Consider the following 8644-nt stretch of genomic DNA (forward strand, 5'->3'; position numbering starts at 1 on the left):
TAGTAAAATGAAAACCTATTAATTGAAATAAAAACTAAAAAATAATAAAATTGTAATTTTCATTTAAAATCTAAAGCAATAAAAACTAAAATGGAAATACTAATAAAAATTATAGACATATTTAAAAAAAATACTAACATTTTTAACTAAAATGTTTTAATTAAAAAATTTAAAATCTAAATTAAGACAAAAAAATGACTTAAAAATAAATAAAAACTATAATGATACTAGATGTTGCATTGACATAAATAAAACAATTTAAAATAGACAATTTTAAAATAGACCTACATTTTTAAATGTACAAATTACTAATCTAAAATCAAAAATGTCATATAGCAAAACTAAAATCTAAAATTCACAATCAATTTATGAAAAGTGTGTGACTGTAAATTACACAGCAGCATTTCTGTGTCTCAAACAACAGAGCATGCCACTAGCAACAGCAAGATCATGGGTTCCATTCCCAAGTAATGCATAAACCTAAAATATATATCTTGAATGCAGTGAGCATCTGCCAAATACATGAATGTAAATGCATCAAGACTTTGTCCTCAATGTGTGGTCAAAACACAGTCACTAAAGACATCCTTATTTCCAAATGCCCAAACATATCCATACAATTTCAATTTAACACACTTTTTAACCTAACCATAATGAAAGCATGCAAACCACATTTAAGATCTGAATTAAACATATAATGATGTGATTTATGCTCTGAATCCACCAGAAACTCCAGTAGTATCAGCAGATTTTGACAGATGTCACTGACTTCACCTCTCAACGACTGGTGAGTATTTATAACATTTTTGTCTCTTAAACTGCTGTCAATCTCACAATCCCCTCGCTCAGTTTTCATACAAAATGAATTGAAAATGACTCATTTTGCACCATGTATGGTTTAGCAAAGAGAGCGATGGAGAGAACAGTCAAATCTAGTTTTAATATAGGTTGTTTGAGGGATTGGACATGGAGACCAAAGACACTGAAAGACACAGCTACACTTTGAACATGTAATTACTCCACCATAGAAAGACACAGATTAGAATCATCATCCAATAGAAAACGACCTGTAATTACACAACAGACAGAGACAAAAGGAAACAAAGGACATAAAGCATCACAATCCTGTCACCACAGACACTAATGAGAAACAGATAGAGAGAACGTGAGGACGGGAAAGACAAACGAGGAAAGCTCAAGTCTGTTCATTTAGAAAAGCACCAAATGAAGTCAAATTGATTATCAGCGCTTAAAACTCGCAGCTTTCGTGGACTGCGAAGAATTATGTCTTCATAATTGGTGTCAGAGTCCAGTTTGGATTTGAAAAGAAATCCTAATTGACTAATGTGATGAGGGAATTTGTGTGCAGCAGTTGGGACAAAAGACTTTGTAGAGGTGATATTTGTTGAAATATCAAAACACCACTTATATTGCACAACCAATGCAGATTGGCATAGACTGTGTTGACTATTGTTTACTCAGGTGAAGTCAAAATCAGTGTATTAAGATTTGCTTTGTTAAATGCTTGATGGCCTAAAAACAATAACATATTTATATATGCCACTGCATACAAGCAAAGCTAATAGAAGCACAATTACAGAGAATACATTAGGATTAAACGGGGAAACAAGGCACATTTTCATTTTAATTAAATATGTTTATTATTTATTTCAGAAGATATGGTTCAGGGACCGTGGGGGATGAAGTAACCAGCTGATTGATGGGAATAGAAGAAGCAGAAGTGAGATGCATAGATAACGTCATGCTGGGCATTATTATAGTGTTTCACTGTTAATTGCATTTGAGCTTTTAAACTTGAAAATAGTTTTCTATTGTGAAGTGCAATGCAATAGCGATTTTTGTGGAAATAATATAGCTAAACACAAATAGGGCTATCAAAGAAATGAGAGTTGGTTTGTTGGAGTGTTTTTTTTTCTTTATTTGAGAGGTTTTATATGCACATCAAAATGACAATTAATTACAACCTTATTATGCAAGAAATGTGTTTACATGAGATTACATGTTTTTCCCTCCAATGTTGATGCCAGTTTATTAAGCAAATCACTTGCTTTGGATGAAAAGTGTCTGTTAAATAGACACATTTTTTGAGCTTTGCTTTATTTATTTGTTTGTTTACTTGTTCACTGTAAAAAGAAATGAAGTTCAAACAGGTTAAATTATTTTGATGAGTTAAAGTAATGGAACATATGCTGTTTTTTCATTGCTCTAACTGGTTAAAACTGTTGGCATTAGATATCATGAGATTTTTTTTTTGAATACCACCACAATCATGGAGCCCATAAACAGACATGGATGATGATGGGGGAGAAAAAAAATAGATGGGAGTGAAAATTATATAGCAATGCTTTTGTTGTGTTCACTCACAAAGTTTTGCATTCTTATAAGAAACTTAGCAAAAGTTTTGCGCACCGATGCAAAAGCATTGAAGTATAATTTTCCCTCCTACAGTATCTCATATTCCATCACTGTGTCCCTTTAGGGGCATTCGCTGGTTGGACACACAAACTATCCATAGTACATGGCAAGATTAAAGACAGCAACTCTGTGGAAAACAAATTATACTTTTACATTCAAATGATAAATGCAGTATGCTAAGGCTGTTTTGTTTTTCAGAAAATTAAACTCACTTTCCAAGGCCTGACGCTGTACTGTACACACAACTTCAAAGATGTTAGCTCTGGAAGTAAGTGAGAAGAGAACTCTAGATAGCTCACAGAAAATGTCAACTTATATTTTCCCATAAACCCTGGGGAAAAAAGGTAACTTTGACCATGTTTATCGTAAGTTCAGGCTTATGTTTATTCACACTAAACCCAGATGTTTATTCTGGGAGATAATGTATCTTTAATATACAGATATACAGTATACACCTGCAGGGTATTTTATTTTAGCTATTTTATTCCATATAGAACTTTTATATTTCTACCTTCCTTTTCTTTATGTTTGCTCATTAATAAACATATAAATATATTGAGTATATAGTAAAAAAAAAAAAAAACCTTTAAGGCAGCCTTAAAGTAGTGTACGGAAGATTTTGAAATATTATCTTTGAAACGTCATTTGATATGCAGGGCAACTGAGTTCAGTGTGGAGCATTTTGTCCGATCTCATTGAGTCAGCATTTTACTGTACACTATTGATAGACACAATGACCCCTCAAACAAAAGGGTCAGTTTGTACTGGTGCCTCCAACAAGCTCAAGCCAGAACTGTGCACTCACTGAAAAAAAAAGGTATAAAAACAACAGCAGTCTTTTCAGCTAACCTGACACTGCCTAGTTGGTTCTTTGTGCATCTGCATCACAGACCTCTTCAGGTTCACCGGCAAACCCAACTTACACAGTAAGAGATGAGTTCTCCTGCTGGGATTGAGAAGAATTTGCATATTAAAGTTGTATTTACCAACACAAAGTATGTTAGGAGGGATTTAGTTTTGCTGTTTGCAGTGCAACAAATCCAGCATACAAATACTGTGGAGTCCAGCAGTCTGGAAATCTGGAACGCGTTTCAGTTTAAACCTGAAAAACCATATAAATGAATAAATGATTAAATGAATGAAAACAACTATTACTCAGAAATTGCTAGTAAATTTCACAATTACTAAGAAACCACAAGTAACATATTGAATCAAATGTGACATTTTGAAGCAGACAGAATTAAATAAAATTTAATTGAAAAATGTACAACAATAAACTAAAAAAAAAAACTTTACATTGCAGAAATATTTCAGACTCTGCACTAAATAACTAATAAATGAACATGTTTGTGGCATTGATTATGGGAACTTTTCTTGTAGGCATACAGAAACAGACTTTTGGACCGCATAAAATAACTACCAAATATCTGGTTTTTATGCAGGGTGATGTCATTCCCTGCAAAAAATTGTAGTGAAATTCTAATTGAATTATTCTAATGATTATCTTTATAGTAAAGGATCAGTGGCTATTGAAAAGGCTCATTATGGAAAGCACCAGAGGACACATTTTGCAGCAAATGGTGATGGGCATTTTGCTGGGGTGAGGTTCTTAATACTCATAATTCCAAAACCTCTTTCATAGTATCTTATATAACAAATTACAGTTCTTATTCCATTTATAGTAAAGCAAAATCCATTTCACTGAAAAGAAAAGTCCTCCATCTCTTATCCATTATTTTAACAAGTGCTTTTATCTCAGACTGGCCAAATGGATCTGCTTCTCTTTGTCTACCTGGTATTATCAGAAGCAAATGAATCAATTATCTAATTTCATTATATCCATCCATTATAGATAAGCATGAGTGCTTTCACAGTAATCTTGTATCTTTTTAGCAAGACAGGTAAGGACGCATTCTTTGTCTGATGATGATCTGACCTCTGTTTGACCTCATAGAGCGACCGTCTCAGGATACAGGGCCATCCAGACCCCTGACTATGATGACACCTCCATGCCTGAGATCCTGAACCCTTCCTGGATGACCACCATCCCTGACGTCTACTCCCTATCAGATGTGACAATGCCCGGCACACACAACACCATGGCACTGTATATGGCGGCTCACTCGCAGAATGCAACTCCTGGTCCCTTGCCTTCCAGCTGTGCGCCGGAATCCTCTTTCTGGATATCCGTGTTCGGCATGCTAAAGGCAACTTGTCCATCCACCACGGCATCTCGTATAAGTACGCTCAGTTTGGGGACGTGTTAATGGATGTGGTAGCTTTCCTAAGGGAGTTTCCTTCGGAAACGGTGTTGATGAGGCTGAAAGAGGAGTTGAGCAACACGCAGGATATTTACGTTGCAGTGGTGCGCTATATTAATGAGTACGCACACTGGGACCTGCTGTGGCACAGTCATGAGATGCCCAGCATGGGGGAGGCACGAGGAAAGCTGATCGTACTGCAAGACTTCACCGGCCCTGACTTGGGAATACACTACAACTCACTGGACATAGCAGATGACTGGAAGGTAAGGACACATTGATGGGTTTGTGAATATGGGAGTGACTTTTCAGCTTGTTCATTTTTGTGTGCTTGTGGAGAAAATAAACTCTCTTAAAATATACTTTCACACTTTTACTGATCCAAAAAATGTAATTTCCACCTTTGAAATTCAATAAATGATAGTAATGGAATGCTGAGAGTTGCTTAAGCATTCTTTGAGCATTTAAGATACTTTTACACTTTTTTTTTTGTTGCATAATTTGATAAAATTACAGCTTGATTGGAAATGTCAAATAAATTATTCTGTTCACAAGTGATATTGACCACAAGTTATTTTTCATTAATTTCTTCACACATCATGTTTCATATTTCAAGTAATGTGTATAAAATATGATATAAATATATTACCATTCAAAATTTATTTTTAAAGAACTTAATACCGGTACTTTAATTCAGCAATGATTTAATACTTTAATTCAGCAACACACTGATTTGATCAAAAGTGAAATAGAAATAAAAAGTTTCTGTAACACTTTATTTTAAGGACCAAATCTCACTATTAACTAGTTGCTTATTAGCATGCATATTACTAGCATTTTGGCAGTTTATTAGTACTTATAAAGCACATATGAATGCCTTATTCTGCATGGCCATACTTTAGATCCCTTAATCATACACCATACAGCATTATTTTATGTTTTTCAACATTGATACAAAAAAATCTATAATTAATAATAATAATAATAATATATTATCATAAAATATATTGAAATGTATTATTTCATTATTTACTTATGTTATCATAGTTTTTTAAAATGTAATATTTTTATGATGGATTTTCAGTTTAAGATTAAAATTCTGAATCTGCCATGAAGGGTAGCTTCTATGCTTCCAAGACAGTTTTAATGTTTAGTGTTTTCATGTTCATATAACCAAAAGAACAAAAAAATCTTTTACTTTTTAAAATCAACTGCTGGAACATAAAAGTAGTGCACATGTACCAAACCCAGGAAAAAGAGCAATGGGGTGGGAGACAAAATATGAAATTAAATCATCTTTTCAAAGGGTTCCGGAAAACAGACTTACTGAGATCCTGAAACTCTTTATATTTAGTTTCCAGAGTATAATCTTCATCTGTCAACTGTCTTTAAAAATCCATCAGAGCGAGTTTTTGCTCCCTCAGCACATTTTTGAAATTATACTGATAAAAACTTTTTCTCGCCCCAGGTGTCCTCTCTGCAGCCGGAGGAAGTGGAGAAGAAATGGAGAAGTGTCTCCACACATCTGGAGGCGGCTGCGGTTGGTAACAAAAACCAAATGTTCCTCACCTACAGCAGCGGTGCCAGTATCCTGGCACATCCCAATGCCCTGGCCAGGCTAATAAACCCCCGCCTGTATGAATATCTGACAGGCTATGTCGGTCAGAGGAAGCGGTTTGGTATTGTAGCAATGGACTTTCCTGGTGCCAAGTTAGTGCAAACTATTATAGGTTTCAATTATTGAGAGACAACGGCAGGATGTCAGGACAAATACACCTGGAACTCACCAAAATACTTCATTAATTTGACACAAATCCAAGGTATAACTGTGACTCAAATTACCCATACTCTTGAAATTTCCATAACCGTGACAGAAAAAGTTTGAGCTTGCTGGCAAATTTTGGAATATCTGACTTAAAGGGGTCATATGATGCGATTTCAAGTTTTCCTTTTTCTTTGGACTGTTACAAGCTCTTGGTGCAGAAAGAAGATCTGTAAAGTTGCAAAGACTAAAGTCTCAAATCCAAAGAGATATTCTTTATAAAAGTTAAGAGTCAACCACGCCTACCTAAAACGGCTCGTTCTAACACGCCCCCACATGTCTACGTCACTATGTGGAAATATTAGCATAATGCCGCCCAAATGTGCATGCAAAGAAAGAAGGCGTGGTTTCAGGAACAGCAGTAGTGTTGATGCAGCCATGTCAGGGAGACACTGTGTGTTTCAGTGCGAAAGCAAAAGGACTTTATTTGGCCTTCCGGAAGTAGATGCCATTAGGAATCATTGGTTAAGATTTATTTACAACAGAACAGCACAACCATTAGTACTTATAAAGCACATATGAATGCCTTATTCTGCATGGCCATACTTTAGATCCCTTAATCATACACCATACAGCAGTTTTGGAGTTTGTTCAGGGAAAATCTTAGTTAATAGTGAATATGTGTTCCCTATTCTAAAGTGTTACCACTTCTGTTACTTCAGTTATCACTTTAAGTAAGCTTTATTTTGTAAAGGTAAAATGTGAACATTTTTAGTTAATCTAATCATGCTTTTGCTTCCACTACATACCCTTGGTGCTGTTTTACACACTTTGCCATAGTTAAATCCTGTACAAAGAATACTGCAAATTTTCAAAATGAAATTGGAGTAACTTACCATGAGCTGACATAGCTGTATATCATGTCCATGTCTTTGATAGTTTCCACACTTAGGCTTGGCTTTCAATGTTCACTGCTACACCTCAGCTTCACCTGCAGAATATTTATACCACACCACATCTACTTTCACTTTCTCTTTGTGAAAGATTTAGTGTTATAGCAAACTATCCCTTGGACTTTCCTGGTGCCAAGTTAGTGCAAACTATTATAGGTTTCAATTATTGAGAGACAACGGCAGGATGTCAGGACAAATACACCTGGAACTCACCAAAATACTTCATTAATTTGACACAAATCCAAGGTATAACTGTGACTCAAATTACCCATACTCTTGAAATTTCCATAACCGTGACAGAAAAAGTTTGAGCTTGCTGGCAAATTTTGGAATATCTGACTTAAAGGGGTCATATGATGCGATTTCAAGTTTTCCTTTTTCTTTGGACTGTTACAAGCTCTTGGTGCAGAAAGAAGATCTGTAGCACTTTGACAAATTTCTGTCATAACACCATGTCATGACAAAATTTTAACTAAAATGCTCTCCTGTCACTTCATAAGGACTTTAATAAGATAGTCTGCATTTTCATGGCACTCAAAATAGAACGTACTGTCCTCTTTTTGTGTACAACACAAAGGAAAGGTGTTAACTGGCATCCATCTCAGAACAGTCTTCAGCAAGCTGAGTTAACACAAAGAAGAAGAGAAGTTTGTTTGTCATAACAAATTCACATAACATTGTTTGTGAGACATAAAAAGTCTCCGATGTTACAAATGGATAACACTATTGGTTATATTTTCTGTTCTATTTCAAGGACAAGTTCAAGTTTTAAATCAAATCTCTGCCATAGCAGTGGAGCGCTGTTGTTTGTGCAAAAGGAAATGTTTAATGCATGCAACGCTGAAATCTGCAGGTAATATAATTTATAATAATAATTAATTAATAATTTATAATAATTTATGCATTTAGCAGACGCTTTTATCCAAAGCGACTTACAGTGCATTCAGGCTATACATTTTTTACCAGTAATCAATATATAATAATACAGCCTTCAAAAGCACCTGAACATATATTTTAAAAAAGAAACTGAACTTAATCTGATCGAACCGCTCAGGGAAATCTGTATTTGTTCAAGCCTTTATATCTGAGGTGATTCATTAGCTCTAATTTCACTTTACAGTCAAAGATGTTTAATGAATTTATACCTGGTAAGCACAAATGCATCACTGAGGTTTTTTAGACGAGCATTTAACTGAAATTACTGTTATGTTAGCCAAGAATAAAGGCCACAC

At 34.8% G+C, this 8644-nt stretch overlaps 1 pseudogene; it reads left to right on the forward strand.

Annotated features, from left to right (window-relative positions):
• Window positions 1–3980: 3980 nt before the first annotated feature.
• LOC107669982 (1-phosphatidylinositol phosphodiesterase-like) lies at window positions 3981–6459 on the forward strand (annotated as a pseudogene).
• The last annotated feature ends 2185 nt before the right edge of the window (window positions 6460–8644 follow it).

This window comes from Sinocyclocheilus anshuiensis, unplaced genomic scaffold (genome assembly GCF_001515605.1).
Source record: "Sinocyclocheilus anshuiensis isolate Anshui unplaced genomic scaffold, SAMN03320099.WGS_v1.1 scaffold160, whole genome shotgun sequence".
Lineage (NCBI taxonomy): Eukaryota > Metazoa > Chordata > Actinopteri > Cypriniformes > Cyprinidae > Sinocyclocheilus > Sinocyclocheilus anshuiensis.